The sequence below is a fragment of the Rattus norvegicus genome, chromosome 3, assembly GCF_021556685.1.
Source record: "Rattus norvegicus strain SHRSP/BbbUtx chromosome 3, alternate assembly SHRSP_T2T, whole genome shotgun sequence".
In the NCBI taxonomy this organism is placed as follows: domain Eukaryota; kingdom Metazoa; phylum Chordata; class Mammalia; order Rodentia; family Muridae; genus Rattus; species Rattus norvegicus.
In genome coordinates, this window is record NC_141536.1 from 157,815,792 (window position 1) to 157,829,998 (window position 14,207).

The 14,207-nt window shown below is 47.4% G+C and overlaps 1 long non-coding RNA gene across 1 annotated transcript in view; it reads right to left on the reverse strand.

Moving 5' to 3' along the window:
- Positions 1-273: 273 nt before the first annotated feature.
- Positions 274-14,207, reverse strand: part of LOC134486313 (uncharacterized) — a 17,638-nt gene continuing 3,704 nt past the window's right edge. The window contains exons 2-4 of the long non-coding RNA XR_015685010.1: positions 6,626-6,752; positions 2,368-2,460; positions 274-2,211 (exon numbers count right to left, since the gene is read on the reverse strand). This is a non-coding gene — a long non-coding RNA (uncharacterized LOC134486313). The remainder of the gene's footprint in view (positions 2,212-2,367; positions 2,461-6,625; positions 6,753-14,207) is intronic.

The window sequence follows — 14,207 nt, forward strand, 5'->3', positions numbered from 1 at the left end:
TCAAAGCTCTTGTCAGCAGATCTGTCTCAGCTCAGAGAAACTGTGGGGTCCAACAAAGAAAGAGCTCAGGGACAGTTTGTACCCGGAGGCATGCTCTGGAACATTCTTAGGCTCCAATACATGGGCCAACCTTGCCTTCTATTGTCATACTCCCATCCTCAAGGATCTAAAGCTTGCCTTCCGCCCTGCAAGTTTCGCTCCCCTCCACTCTGGTTTTCAAGTTTGATTTACTGATATTTCCTTGTCTAGATGATAAAATAGAGAAAGCTTTTACCAAGTAAGTTTATCATAGCAACATAACCATCACACGTTCTGTGCGGAATGATTCTTTTTTAAAAGGAAAATCCAGGCAAATACATTGGAGTCATTAATTTGAATACTAAGTACAAGGTTCTGTTTAAAAACCCACAAGATGAATAAGAAATCATAATCGTGGCAAGGCGAAGGCATTCGTCAAAGCCATCTCTCCTGTAATCCATTGAAGACGCTGTGGTGGCTGATTTAGTGTCTAGCACCTGTGCATTACCTTTCCGGGGGACATATTTCACGCAGCCTCCCATTACGGGCAGTTCCTGTCTCTGAAATGGATTGGGTTACAAAAGTTCATGGGGACTGTATTGGTTGGAATTCAGATGCTGAGCACACCCTTACGAAGCAGCTCTGTCCTGTACCGGGCTGTGGAGGCGAAGCAGTAAAATGATGCGGAAGGAGCACTTCCCTAGCGGAAGGAGGAAGCTCTTCCTCAGCTCTCCCTGCTTGTCAGTGCAGCGCTTCCCACACGGGCTGAATGCGCACCACTTCCATTGGCTACAGGGTTGGCCACGTGACTTGTGTTTGGGTCATGAGAGCCGATCCCACACAGATGGAGCTTATTTTGAAGGTTCAAATTTTGTGCCTATGAGTGGGCGTTTCGCTCGCGTGTATGTTTGCACTCCATGTGTGTGGTGCCTGTGGAAGCCAGAAGAGTGTGTTGGATCCCTGGAACTGGAGTTACGGATGATTGTAAGCCGCCATGTGGGTGCTGGGAACTGGTCTCTGGCCCTCTGTGAGATCAGCCGGTTCTCTTAACCTCTGAACCTGTCCCTCCAGCCCCAAGAGAAGCCTTCTGCCATGTATATTCTTAATTGTCAGATATTTGAAAGAAAGCCACTCTGTGTGAAGGGCATTCTCATGACACAGGAAGGCTGGGTGACATTCTGCTGGGTGTTAGGAAGTATGAAGATCACGGCACAGCTCGGGTAAACCTGACAGGCACTCTTTGTTTGCAGGCGGCTGTTCACACTGACTTCTGAGAACACAGGACTGAGTGAGATTCTGAGGTCTAAAAGGTCACAGCTAAGCATGACCCTTCCAATTCTAGTGAGTGAGTCTGGAGCAGAACCCACTGCTTCGGTCCAGAACTCAGTTTTTCTCTGTTTCCCGTTTTCCCTTCCGGTATGACTCTTTTCTCAAGCCCCGCCTCTCTCCCAAATCCAGTGAATGCTTTGCTGGATTACATTACAGCGTCCCCTGGTCCTGGGAATTCTAGCAGGTATGAATGCTGTCCCAACCCATAGTTACTTCGTATTAACTCTTGTTGGATCCATCTTTGCTGAGAGGTAAGACTTGGGTCAGGAGTCTCCATGTTTCTTTGAGTAGGTTAGCACCATCTAAGCACTTGGGCTAGTGGACTCTTTGGAGTCCTCAAGAAGTGGGGAAGCTACTCTAAAGGGCAGGAAAGGAGGCAGGGGTGTGTGTGTGTGGGGGGGGGGGGAGGTGACAGGCGATTACTAGGACCAATCAAAACAAACCAACCTTTGTAACCAGAACTTCATCAAGGACACATGAGAAAAATATCTGTTTGTCCAATGCTTTCAGCCATAAGCTCCACTAAAAGTTTTAATTTTCACAGAGCGTTTGATGAACACCTTTCTTCTGGGAGTCACTGGCACTATCCAAGCACCCCTTCCCTGGGCATATGGTGGAGAGAAACCTGCTCCATCAAGCACAAGCTGGGTCTGGACCGTCTCGTTCGGTGTCTGGGAATTTCCTATTGATTTCTTTCAGGCATAAACAGCAGCAACATTTTGGGCAATGAAATATGAAATGGACTCCCTTGGAAGCTTCTGGGATTTGCTCTTTCTTGTTTTACAAAATGCAATTAGGAGCTCTCAAATGGAGCTAACGCCTAGGCTGTGGCCACACGGGAGACACGTTGAAATAACACCGGCTCTTGGAAGATGTTGAGGAAAATTAGTGGTGGGAGGGGCGACCCCCAGACCCCCACCCAGTGCATGAGAAAGCGGCTCCCCCGCAGTTGGAGTTGTACTAGGCTCTGCATTTCTTGCAGTCTGTGCTCCCGAGATGCCAGACATTGAGATAGGATACAAGGAGGGAAAACCAGGTTGCACTCAAGTCATTGCAGAAGCTCAGGGCCAGGAGGGCTGCATCTTCCTTCTGAGGAGGGTTTTCCTGTCACGCCTGTGTGTGAGAGTTATCTTAGGGATGGGAACCAAGTCTAAGTACAGAATTCATTTATGTCTCATATATATCTCAGACCTAACCTGAAGGTGCCATTGTACAACATTTTAAGGAGTTTTCTGAATGAAATAAGGTTTTCTAGTACCGAGTTTTTCACTCCTGGTCTCACCTTGGTGCTTAAAAGTTTCAGAGCTGGGAGGCTTTCAGGTTTGGGGTTTCGGTACTGTTGATGTTCAGTCTACAATAACTCTACTTATATGATGGCTCGCAGGGAAGTTTCCCCCTGACTCGCAGGCCAGGAGATTCCCCCCTCCCCCATGTCTGTCTGTACATGCACTAGGGTAGGGGTTGATCATACCCGTGCAGGTTAGAAGTTTGTGTCTGGTGGCTTTTCAATCTCCCTTTTATTTGGAAACAGTGTTTCTCATTGAACCTTGTAACCAACTTCTTTGGCTAGGCTGGCTCCCGGCCAGTTTCCGCTACTCCTGTTTCTACCTCCTCAGTGCTGGAATTCCATCCGTCTCACCTGCTCCCAGGATTTTTAAAACATGGATTTTAGGAGCTCAAACCCCTGTCTTCACTTCCTCACACTTGGCCTAGCACAGGTGAATTAATCCCTTACCTCCCGACTGAGCCATCTCCAGAGCCCCAGAAGGTATTACAATGATTTCTGGGGTGTCTTCAACCTCTTCCTCTCTAGGAAGTTAGTAACCCTGAGACTGATGAAGGGAAACACAAGGTCGGAACCAGTGTGCTATGCTTAGAGTGGTCTCCAAATGCGGAGGCCCAGCAGGAGCAAACGCCTCTTGTTTCCCAGAAACAGAATTCCCGGTTGGGGGCTGGGGGGGTCAGCAATGCCATCTTCACAGACAAAGAAAACACTTCTCTTCATTCCCACTTAAAAAAACCCCAATTATGGGCACAATGAGGAGCTGTGGAACCCCACCAGCACTGGGGAAAATAAAGCACTTAGCTCATGCCATCTTGTCTTTTTACTTTCAAGATCACTTACAAATGTACACTTTTTTTTTTTTAAACAAAATCAAATCCTTTTTCGCCCGTGATATGATTGTCCCTGAACAGGCTTTGAAGAATCCTGCCGTTATCATCTCTGTGCACAAACATTAGCGGGAGCCCTGCCAGGCAGGAGGACAAAAATAATTGTTCAGTTTTCATTTCCATTTAACCTTTTGCAAAAATCCCACTTTAAAAAAGTTCCCCTTGACTCAAGAGCGTCGCACTGAGATAATTCATGGGTCAGTCGATTCTTGTGGGGACCTGGAAAGCCCACAGATCTCCCTCACCCCCTGGGAGCGGCTGTCCTGGACCGTTCACCTTTAATTTAGGCGTCTCGCTCTCCTCCCTCCCCGCTTACATCTGTCCCTTTGTCACCTTAATGGTTTCTGGACAATTAAGGCATTATGGAGGTGAACGTTAATGTGTCTCTGGAAATTTATGGAGGCCGTATATCTTGATGTTTGGAAGAGGATGTGGCCAGCAATTGTCTAGGAATGCAGGTGACCAGCTCTCTCAGCGGAGGTGGAACGCAGAGCTGGTGGTCTGACACAGATCACTAGGTAGAGGACTGTGCGAGGACTGTGTAAGGGACGAGGGGGAGGGCCAGCCCAGAATACGTCAGGAGGGAAACAAGGTTAAACCGTTTGGTATGCAGGGATGCTGGTTGCTGAAGTGAATCTAAGTTGGAGCTCTAGAACTCACATATAAAAAGCTAGGGGTGGTGGTGTATCTGTACCCTGAATTCCAGGAAGATGAAGACTGGGGTTTCCAGAGGTTCACTGGCAAGCCAGCTTAGACTACTTGGTGAGCAGCGAAAAACAAAACAAAACAAAAAAACAAAAATGTGCACACATGTGCACCTGCAAACACACACACACACACACACACACACACACACACACACACACACAAAACGCACACACGCGTGCTCGAGAGTGATTAAAAATGGTGGAATACATACATATTTAAAAGGCCCCGTGTTTAGATTTCCTCCTTCATACCTAGGCCCGGTGACTTTCCCCAGCGTTTGGTTTCTTATCTGTGAGATGGTAATGTAGTTAGGATGCAGCCTTACTTCCTGACCTGGCCTGCCAGGCAGCCCTGAGCTGGCCCCCACCCTGTTCTCAGCATCCTGTCTGGCTGCTCTTTGACTCTGGCCACAGGGGCAACTTTCAGACTCTCCTGGGTGGTGACAGGCATAGCCCACCTCTGGACTTTTGTCCTGCAATTGTTTCCTTTCCCATGAGGTAGCCTCCTATCTTCCCCCCATGGCCCCATTCTTCCAGGGATATCTTCTTTCCTGGGCCTCACATGGAAGAAGGCGAAAACTGACTGCAGTGAATTCTCTGCTCTCCACATGCATGTCCCGGCCCATGTTCGCTCCCCTTCCCCTCCCCCCTCCCCCTTCCCCTTCCCCTTCCCCCTCCCCCTTCCCCTTCCCCTCCCCATTCCCCCTTCTCCTTCCCCTTCCCCTCCCCATTCCCCCTTCCCCTTCCCCTTCCCCTCCCCCTCCCCCTTCCCCTTCCCCTCCCCCTCCCCCTTCCCTCCCCTCCCCCTTCCCTCCCTCCCCTCTCCCTTCCCTCCCTCCCCTCTCCCTTCCCTCCCCCTCCCCCTTCCCTTCCTCCCCTCTCCTTTCCCTCCCCCTCCCCCTTCCCCTTCCCTCCCCTTCCCCTCCCCCTCCCCTTCTCCTTCCCCCAAAAAAGCTTGTTGGAGAACTGAAGGGCACACTGTAAATATTCAGTCTCAGGAGACCGTGTCAGAATGTCCCTCGATTAGTGGGGCCAGAGAGCTGGGATGGCTGCTGCCTAAGCTCATCTCCCATGATGCTTGGAGGACACTCCCAGCCTCTGCCCCCACTCACAGACTGAACATGGTACCAGCTTCATGAGGAGAGCTCTATGACGGGAGTAGGTGGGTACTAGAGAGAGGAAGCTCCTGGCGTGAGAGAGAACCGTTCATTAGGGTGCAGATGGCCCAAGGGTGGGCCATGATAGGCAGGACTCAGGCAGTCAGTCTCCCACCTTCTTCTGCATTTTAAATTTCTCCATCCTGCCCCTGGCCTTGAAAACACAGAGCCCGATTGGTACCCACTCCTTTCTCTCTGGCCATTTGTTAAATTAGGATGCTGTTGGGCCCAAGAGCACAGGATGATGCTTGTTTGCTCTGGGCGTCCCTTTAGCATCCAGCTAGAGGATTACATACCCGGAGGTTGAACGTATCAGACGTGCAAGAGTTTGCCCAGTGAACTTCTAGGGGTAGGATTTCTGTCTGAAATGTGGGGCTGTTAGCGTGTCTTAGTATCATAGTTTCCATGGTCCATAAATCCAGATGAGACAGACTCCAAGTGCAGGAAGTGAAACAAACGAAACTAACCTCAAATAGGATCTCAAATTGGAGTGTCCAGTATGCAACAGGCTTTGCTTCCGTCTACACTCTTCTCCCTCCCTCCCTCCTTTCCTCTCCCTCTCCCTTTGTCCTCCTCCTGTATCTCTCTCCTCCCTCACTCCCATCATCTTCCTCCCCACTCCTTCCCTTCCCATCTCCGTCCTTCCTTTTCCCTCTCCCTCCCTCTTCTCCTTCCCTCCTTCCTTCCCTTCTTCTATCCCTCACTATCTCTCCGCCACCTTTCTCTTTCCTTTGAGATAGGATCTTACTATACAGCCCAAGCTGGCCTCAAATTCTTGATTCTCCTGCCTCACCCTCCTCAGGGCTAGGTTGACAGACCTGCATCATCCTAAATTTCAACCTCTCCCTTCAAAGCTGTCAATCAAGGGAATTTTGAATGTTAAAAAAAAAATCTGTGCTGTCGTATTGTGCTGCAAGTATATCCATGTGCGTGCATTTGCACAAGTGTGTACCAGTGTATATGTGGGTGTAGGGTGTTGTGTGTGCGTGCTCTGTGCGTGTGTGTGTGTGTGCATGTGTGCTCTGTGTGTGCATGTGCACATGCACATACATGAACACACATGTTCTGAGTTCCACCGAAAGCTCTCTCTCTCTCTTTTTTTTTTTTTTTTTTTGGTTCTTTTTTCCGGAGCTGGGGACCGAACCCAGGGCCTTGCGCTTCCTAGGTAAGCGCTCTACCACTGAGCTAAATCCCCAGCCCCTACCGAAAGCTCTCTTAAAGCCCCCTTTGGTGGGTTAATACCTGTCTCAGACAGTAAAGAGAAGCCGGCTTTGGACCCGCCCTCCTTTCTGTGCGTTGAGCCTTGGGCAGGCAGCCTCCTTTGGATGCACACATCACCTGCTTTGGGAATATGCAGATGAGCATCTCCCTGAAAGGTGAACACAGACAATAATTATTTTCTCCCAAGATCAGCAAAGTGCCACCCGGCTGTCTCGACATCTCCGCTTGCCTTGATGCGCACTGCCTGTCACTTAGAGGGGAAACAAATGGGGTGAGACGGCGAAGAGGATGGAAGGGATTTAGCAATGACGAGCCCGGGAACAAAATAAACGTTATTATAGAAAATTGAGTTGACCTCAGCTTCATAATTATTCACCTTAATTGTTTTTTTTGGTAGTGTAATTTGAATGAAATTAAAGAATGCCAATATTCCTTCTGCCACTGGTGAGGAACCGCGTGGAAAGATGAGTAACTTTCAGAAGTAAAGATTCGGCGGCCCTCCCAGGACTCGATGTCATTATTCCAGGGGCTTCACGGCCTCCACAGGAAGGGGAGCCGCAGGGCGGTGAGCCACCTGGGTCAAGGCTATGATGCGCTCCCCACGCACCTGGGGTCACAGCTTTGTGCCAAAGCTATGAGGGCGCCCGCTTCCAACCCTCCTGGGACACACTTCTTCCCTGACAATGGGCTCTCCATTCTTTGTCAATTTCCTTCCAGAACGTTCTCAGCCCGTGGTCATTTCCCCATGTGAGGGCAGCAGGCTTTTTTTTAATCTTTTAGTTAATTGAGTAAGACGTAATTTGGACATGAAGACCGTAAAGCCTTTTTACGCTACCCCTGGAGTGTGGCATTTTCACAGAGCAGAGACTCGCAGCACTTCCCACCGACTGGTCCGTCGTGTGTCCGCCGGTCACCCAGGATGGTCCTAGCGAAGTCAGGCTGTTCCCATGCCTCGGCTCAGTCTGCCTTCCCTTTAACTCCTTGAGAGGAGTTTGGTTGTTATTTCTACTTCGTAGATAAGGAAAGTGGGGTTTGGAGAGTTAAGCTGGAGATGTGGCCGAGCTGGTAGAGAGACACAGTAGCATCATGGGGCAATTGCGACATCAGGTTGACATGAGGCACTTTATGAAAGGATTCCCAGAGGCTTTGCTCCAAATGTCACTTCCTCTCTCAGTCCTTGTCCTCGGCATACTGCTGCTCCCCCCTGCCCCTGTCCTTGATAGACCCTCTCTGGGCAGAAGCTGTCTCAGCAGCTCCTGATGACTCAACCACTGCAGGCTGTCAGCCGCTATGAAGATATTTGCGGGCAGAATTGGAATTCACCTCAGCGTCACCTGTATACACACACACACACACACACACACACACACACACGCGCACGCACGCACGCACACACACACACACACAAACACACACACACACACACACACCACTGAGGATAAAGAGATAGGTAGGTCCTTCAATGTAGCCTAGGCTACGTGTGGAGTTGTAGGCCATCAAGAGACCTATTGTAAAAAACAAAATTATAGATGGTTCTTGAGGAACACACCTCAAGGCTCTCTTTTGTTTCAACATATGCACATATATACATGTACACACACACACACACACACACACACACACACACCTACATACCAATTGTGATGGTTTGCATATGCTTAGCCCAGGGAGTGGCATTGTTAGAAGGTGTGTCCTTGTTGGAGGAAGTGTGTCACTGTGAGGTGGGCTTGGAGACCCTCCTCCTAGCTGCCTGAGGATGTCAATCTGTTCCTGGCTTCCTTCAGATGAAGATGTAGAACTCAGCTCCTCCTGCACCATGACTGCCTCGACACTGCCATGCTCTCTCCTCAATGATACTGGATTGCATCTCGGAACCTGTAAGCCAGCCCCAATTAAATGTTGTCCTTTATAAAACTCAGGCTGATCATGGTGTCTGTTCACAGCAACAAGACCCTAACTAAGACACCGATGTACTCTGGCACACACATGAACATGTATACATACATGCAGGTTTTAAGAAAAAGATGTTGATGCATGGATTAGAGACCTGCTATTCCTCAGTGGTTTCGGGTGATATGGGCATTGGGCTGCAGATCACTGTCTGGCCTGCCTCAGTCTCCAGAGTCCTGATTTTAGTTGTGGTAGAGTCACTGAAATTTTGCAGGCTCTCCACACCCTGGGAGGATTCTTTTCTCCATCCGTGAGGTACCTGCATTACTTAATGTACCAATTTCACAAATTTGGTATATTCTGCCCTACCCCTCTCAGGCTTGGCCTGAAACTGCGAACTCATGAGATCGAGCATGCTTTCCTTTTCTAAGAAAGTCTGGAGTCCTTCCTCTTCATTACAAAAACACGCTTGTAGTGGTCTAGCCATAAACAAGTGGCAATTAAGGCAGTGAGTCATTAGTACATCCAAATAAGGGTCAAGGGCATGTTCTAGAAGAAGTCCTGATTGGCCAAACTAAGGGGAGATCAAATGGGATGCACAAGAAAAGGCCGTTAAAGGAAAAGTGCTTTTGAGTGCCTCCCATGACTAAACGCAACCTCAGGAGAGCCGATCTGTTAACTCACTTCTGCCAAGCATGGTATGATTGTGCTCGATCTGATAAAGGAGCCCGCAGTCGCTTTCTAATGGAGGGAAGGGAATTAACACCATTCCCCTTCCAATAACCAATTTCACAGAAACACAAACAGCTCAGCAAAGGGTGGTATTGTCTATTCCAGGGCTTTCTGTGAACAAATACATTTGATAGTTGAGACAACACTCAGAATGAAATAGGCCCTGATTTTCAACGTGCCTTCAATTATTTTTATTTTGTCGTCAGTGGATTTAATAATTAATTGTGTGTGTGTGATGGGGGGGGCGCACAATAGTGTTAGAACAATACCAAGATCATCTCAAGAACCCTAGAGGCATGATTTGTATCAAAGTATGTATTTAAAAAAATCAGATCCAGTGTTGTTCCAAGCTAGACTCTCTGATAAACCCCCCCTACTTCTCATCCATTCAGCTGGGATAAGCCTCTATGGCCAATCTCCCAAGGATGACATTGCTAGAGGCAATTCATATTGCTGTGGACTTTACTGTATGGCACTGTTGTGGGGATACACTGACAGAATATATAAAAAGAACAGGAAGTGGGGTCTTCTTCATTGTCACAAAACATATTCTTTCCCCATTTTAGGTCAAGAATTGTATCTGGTGGCTACTGTAACTAGCTAAAAGGGTTCTTGTAATTGTCTATGTATGTTCTACTCATACTAAGCCAGAATGAACTATCTCCTTGAATAGAGGCATGCTACTGTATCTCTTTTAAGCCCCATCATTTAGATATTGGGAAACAGAAAAGGCTTGGTCTTGGATTATGGGTGTCTTTGACAAAATCATCATGCTACAGTGTGTCCTATTGAAGTTCCTGTCTATTGTCCAGCCTTCCAGTTGCCTGTGGTCTTGTGCAGCGCTATCATAGGGCTTTAAGCTATCTAGGTGCTCCGCTTTGCCTTTCTCTGTCTGCAATAAAACACAGGGACAAAAATCTACTTGCAGAAGAAAGGTTTATTTGGCTTATATTCCCCTGTCACAATCTGTCATTGAGGGAAGTCAGGGCAAAAAGTTAAGTTGGAAATGAGGCAGAGACCATGGAAGAACACTGCCAGCTGGATCGTTCCCAGACTCCTGCTTGGCTAGCTTTCATACATACCTTGGAGATAGTGCCTAGGGAATGGTTCCACCCACCGTAGCTTGGCCTGTGCACATTAAAGCACAATCAAGGGAGTCCTCACACAGACATACCCTCTTTGATCTAGACAATCTCCCAATTGACATTCTCTTCTTAAATAGATTGTGACAAGGTGACAATTAAATCTAATCAGAACATTAGTTACTCAAGAAATGCTAATTCTTGGAAAATACACTAGTTTCTCTCTAAATAAATACAGTTGTGTATTTAATTTTAATATTCTTGGGTTATTGGATAAATAGAAACCTCCATATTGTATATGGCCCCAGACCTACATAACCAAAATCATCCCTGTCTGTATCTTCATTGATACCCTCAACTCAAATGATGTACACGTTTGTACTTTTCACTTGAGCACCAGACTCTTTAGTTTTGCCAGACAGAGTTAGTCTGTGTTTGTCCTGGACTCACTTTGTAGACCAGGCTGGCCTTAAACTCACAGAGATCCACCTGCCTCCACATCCCGGGTACTGGAATTAAAAGCATGCACCATCACACCCGATGGTGAATACCAGACTCTTAACTACCCTTAGCATCAGCTCTGTGGGACACCTCAAAGCTGTCTCCAAGTTCAGTGTGGTCATAATTTGCTCTATTATATAGTATTTCTGTCCATCCTGGCTATGGAACCATGTTCTTTCTCCAGACGTGGCAAACTCTATTAGCAGACTGGTGGATTAGCTCTCATTTTGAGCCTTTATCTATCCTCACTCTTGCACCCATTCTTGGGTTCCACCAATTTTACCTTTTAAATAGCTCTGACCCAAGATCCCATCATTGTCCTAGGAGTCCCACCATCCCGAGTGCCCCCGGTTTTATTCTTGGAGTTTTCAAAAATCACTCCTCAGAGACTGCCTAGAGCCATCTTTCCAAAACACGAATCTAATCACGTCAAGTTTCCTGTACAAAGCTCTCAGTGGGTTCCTCAGTGGCTTCATCATTGCAAAACAAAGGCTTGAAATACCCAATAAAGCATCACATGATTGGGCTGTTTCCCATCCAGATTCCTCCACGTTCTTACACATTTCCATGTCAAAGGCCTTTCCATGTGCTCTCCAGTGTCACCTTCACCTGAAGTGCGTATGTCATTTTACATATCCGTTGATATAGTGCTGTTTATGAGACTCCTTCCTATTTTGAGTGTTTCACATGCACCCACCTACCACAGGATTTCAGCTGCGTTGCCTTTTCCTCCAAGTTAAAACTTTCCACTCTGCAAGGAAGCTCCTTAAGAAAGGAGTTAACGGGAAGCGAATTAATACTCATTAAGTAAACGACTCATAAGTCCCAGAAAGTCCCTGAAACTGATCAGATAAAGTCCCTTCTTTCTCAATGTTACATAAGCAGTAAGAAATGCTGAGAAGATTCAAACAGCTGAGCAGCCCAGAGGAAACTATGACTTGTTGAGCTACCGGCAGGACATGCACAGAATGCAGGGGGTTGTCACCCATGCTGTAGTGGCTTTACGTGACACAAATGCCTTGAGTTATCCCTGCTCCTGTAAGTGACCCATTACCCACTTTTCTATTTAAAAAACTAGCAAACACTTAATCAAGCTGGACTGTGGTGGCAATCATTATTTTGGTCTGTTGTTTCCTAGTCTGGGACTGTGTGTTCTCTCTCCCCAGGACAAGTGTCACACAAAGCTTTCAGTTCAAAAGACCCGCTTAAATGGACTGATGTGTTTTCCACCTTCATCTCCATTTGCTAATTTTTAGTGAGGTTTACTCTTGGACAGTAAATCCATCAGAGAAAGGACCAAGCCTTTTCTTGTCCAACATTCTAGCCTTAGCATTTGCATAGTACTTGTACACAGTCTATAAATCTGTTGAAAGAGTGAATTAATAAATGGCGTGGAGGAATTTAGGCAGTGACAGAAGCTAATTCCCCAGGCAGCAATACCAAAGACATTTAGTGTGACAATTTCAATGGGTCGGAGACTCTCAGAGATGAACATGAACCCTCTACTGAATAAAACACCAGGCATGATCAGATGTGCGGCAATTTCTGCAGGAGTCTTTTTCTCCTTCCACTTCTCTGCTCAGCAGTCTCCAAGGAGGTCCCCTATATCAGTCAAGGCTACAGCGTGGCCATGACGTAGTGACCGGAGTTTCTTCTTGATGAGAAGAACAGTTTCTGAGAGCAGAGCTCCAGCACTGACTTTCCTGCTTCGTGTACCCCTGCCAGGACTTTTCCTTCCAGTTGTGCTTTCGGCAATTGCTCTTTAGGAAATCACTCGTTACTTTACTTTCTTCTATTGTTTTTCTTACCCAGATTTTCCCTCTACATAATGCCCCTGGGAATGCCCGCTGTGCAGGAGAGAACGTGAGAAGATGGTCATGAGACGATACTCAAGACTACAGTGAACTCAAAGGAGAGAGAGATGCAACAGATGTGACTGGGTCAACGGACTGAACTGCGGGTCAAAAGTGTCTCCTCCTCGTAGTTAATATGTTGGGGCCCTAACGTCTCCCATGACTGTGTTGGGAGATAGACCTGTGAGGAAAGCAATGAAGGCCAATGGAGTTACTGGGTCAAGCCCAGTCTAACAATATTAGGGAGGCCTGAGAAGAGGAGGTAGATCTTCTTTTCTGTTACCTGAGGAAAGAGCTAACTCTGCTCTACAAGGAGAGGCCTCAATAGAGATGGAACCTAGTTACATCGGCCATATTGGATCTCCTACCTTCTAGAAAGTTCAAACTCCATGTTCATACCATCCAGTCTGGTATTTTGTCATGGCAACTGGAGCAGCCTAGTGTACCTCCACAGACACTGTATGCTAATCCCTGAACCTGGTCAATGTTACTATATTTGTAAAAAAACAACAAAAAAAGAGTATGGTCTTTGTTGATTTAAGTTGGACTCTTTGAGACAAGAAATAATAGTGGGTTACTCAGATGGGCCTTGAGATCATAAGCATCTATATAGGAGAGATAAAGGCTACACACACACACACACACACACACACACACACACACACACAACTTGCCTTGTGAGCGAGGGCTGTGTGGAGGCCAAGAGCGAAGTCACGTAACCACAAATATCAGAACTGAGAATTATCGCTAGTCACTGAAGCTGGAGGAAGAGTGGACGGGCTTCTTGCCCAAGCCTCTGACAGGAGGTGACCCTCAGCTGGCTAGAGTTCAGGCTCTTGGCCTCCAGAACTGTGGGAGACTAAGTTCGCGTTGGCTTATGCCACCGTGTCAGTGGAAGCTGTTATAGCACTCATAGGAAGTCGCTAAGACTAAAAGTGATGACTTTCCCCCCAGTTACTCATTTCTTGGCAGTTCTTCACACTCTCAAAGTGGCAGGCACTTGATTCACATGAGGGGCAGAGAGAGATTTGGGTTTCCTTTACAGTGAGGTCCAGCGTCCTAGCCCCTGTAACCTGTCAATATTACCTTATTTGGAAGGAGAAGTCTCACCTGGTGGTGAGCAGGGCATTCTGTGGCTGGGAGATGATGTTTCTTGGAACCTAATAACATTTAGCAGCTGGGTTCAGGGTTGTGGTTATCATTAACGCCCTCCACGGCGATACGATTGTAAGTGTGCAGCCAGCTGTGACCTGAGTCCAAGCCTTAGGGTCACCGGTGACAAATGAGAAAATGTCCTGCCCTCCCTGGGGGGCTGCATAGTAGGAGAGGCACCAAGATACACTGGGGACACAAACTCATGGGGTGTAAGTTTCTACCAGTTTTAAATGTGCAGCTATGAATGTGTTTCAACCAGGAACTGAACTGAGAGATAGTCTGGCATGGGGACACACCCATAATCCTGGCACTTGGGAAGCAGGGACAAGATGGTCATTGGGATTCTGTTGCCAGAGCAGCTACACAGTGAGGCCCACAAAAACCAAACCA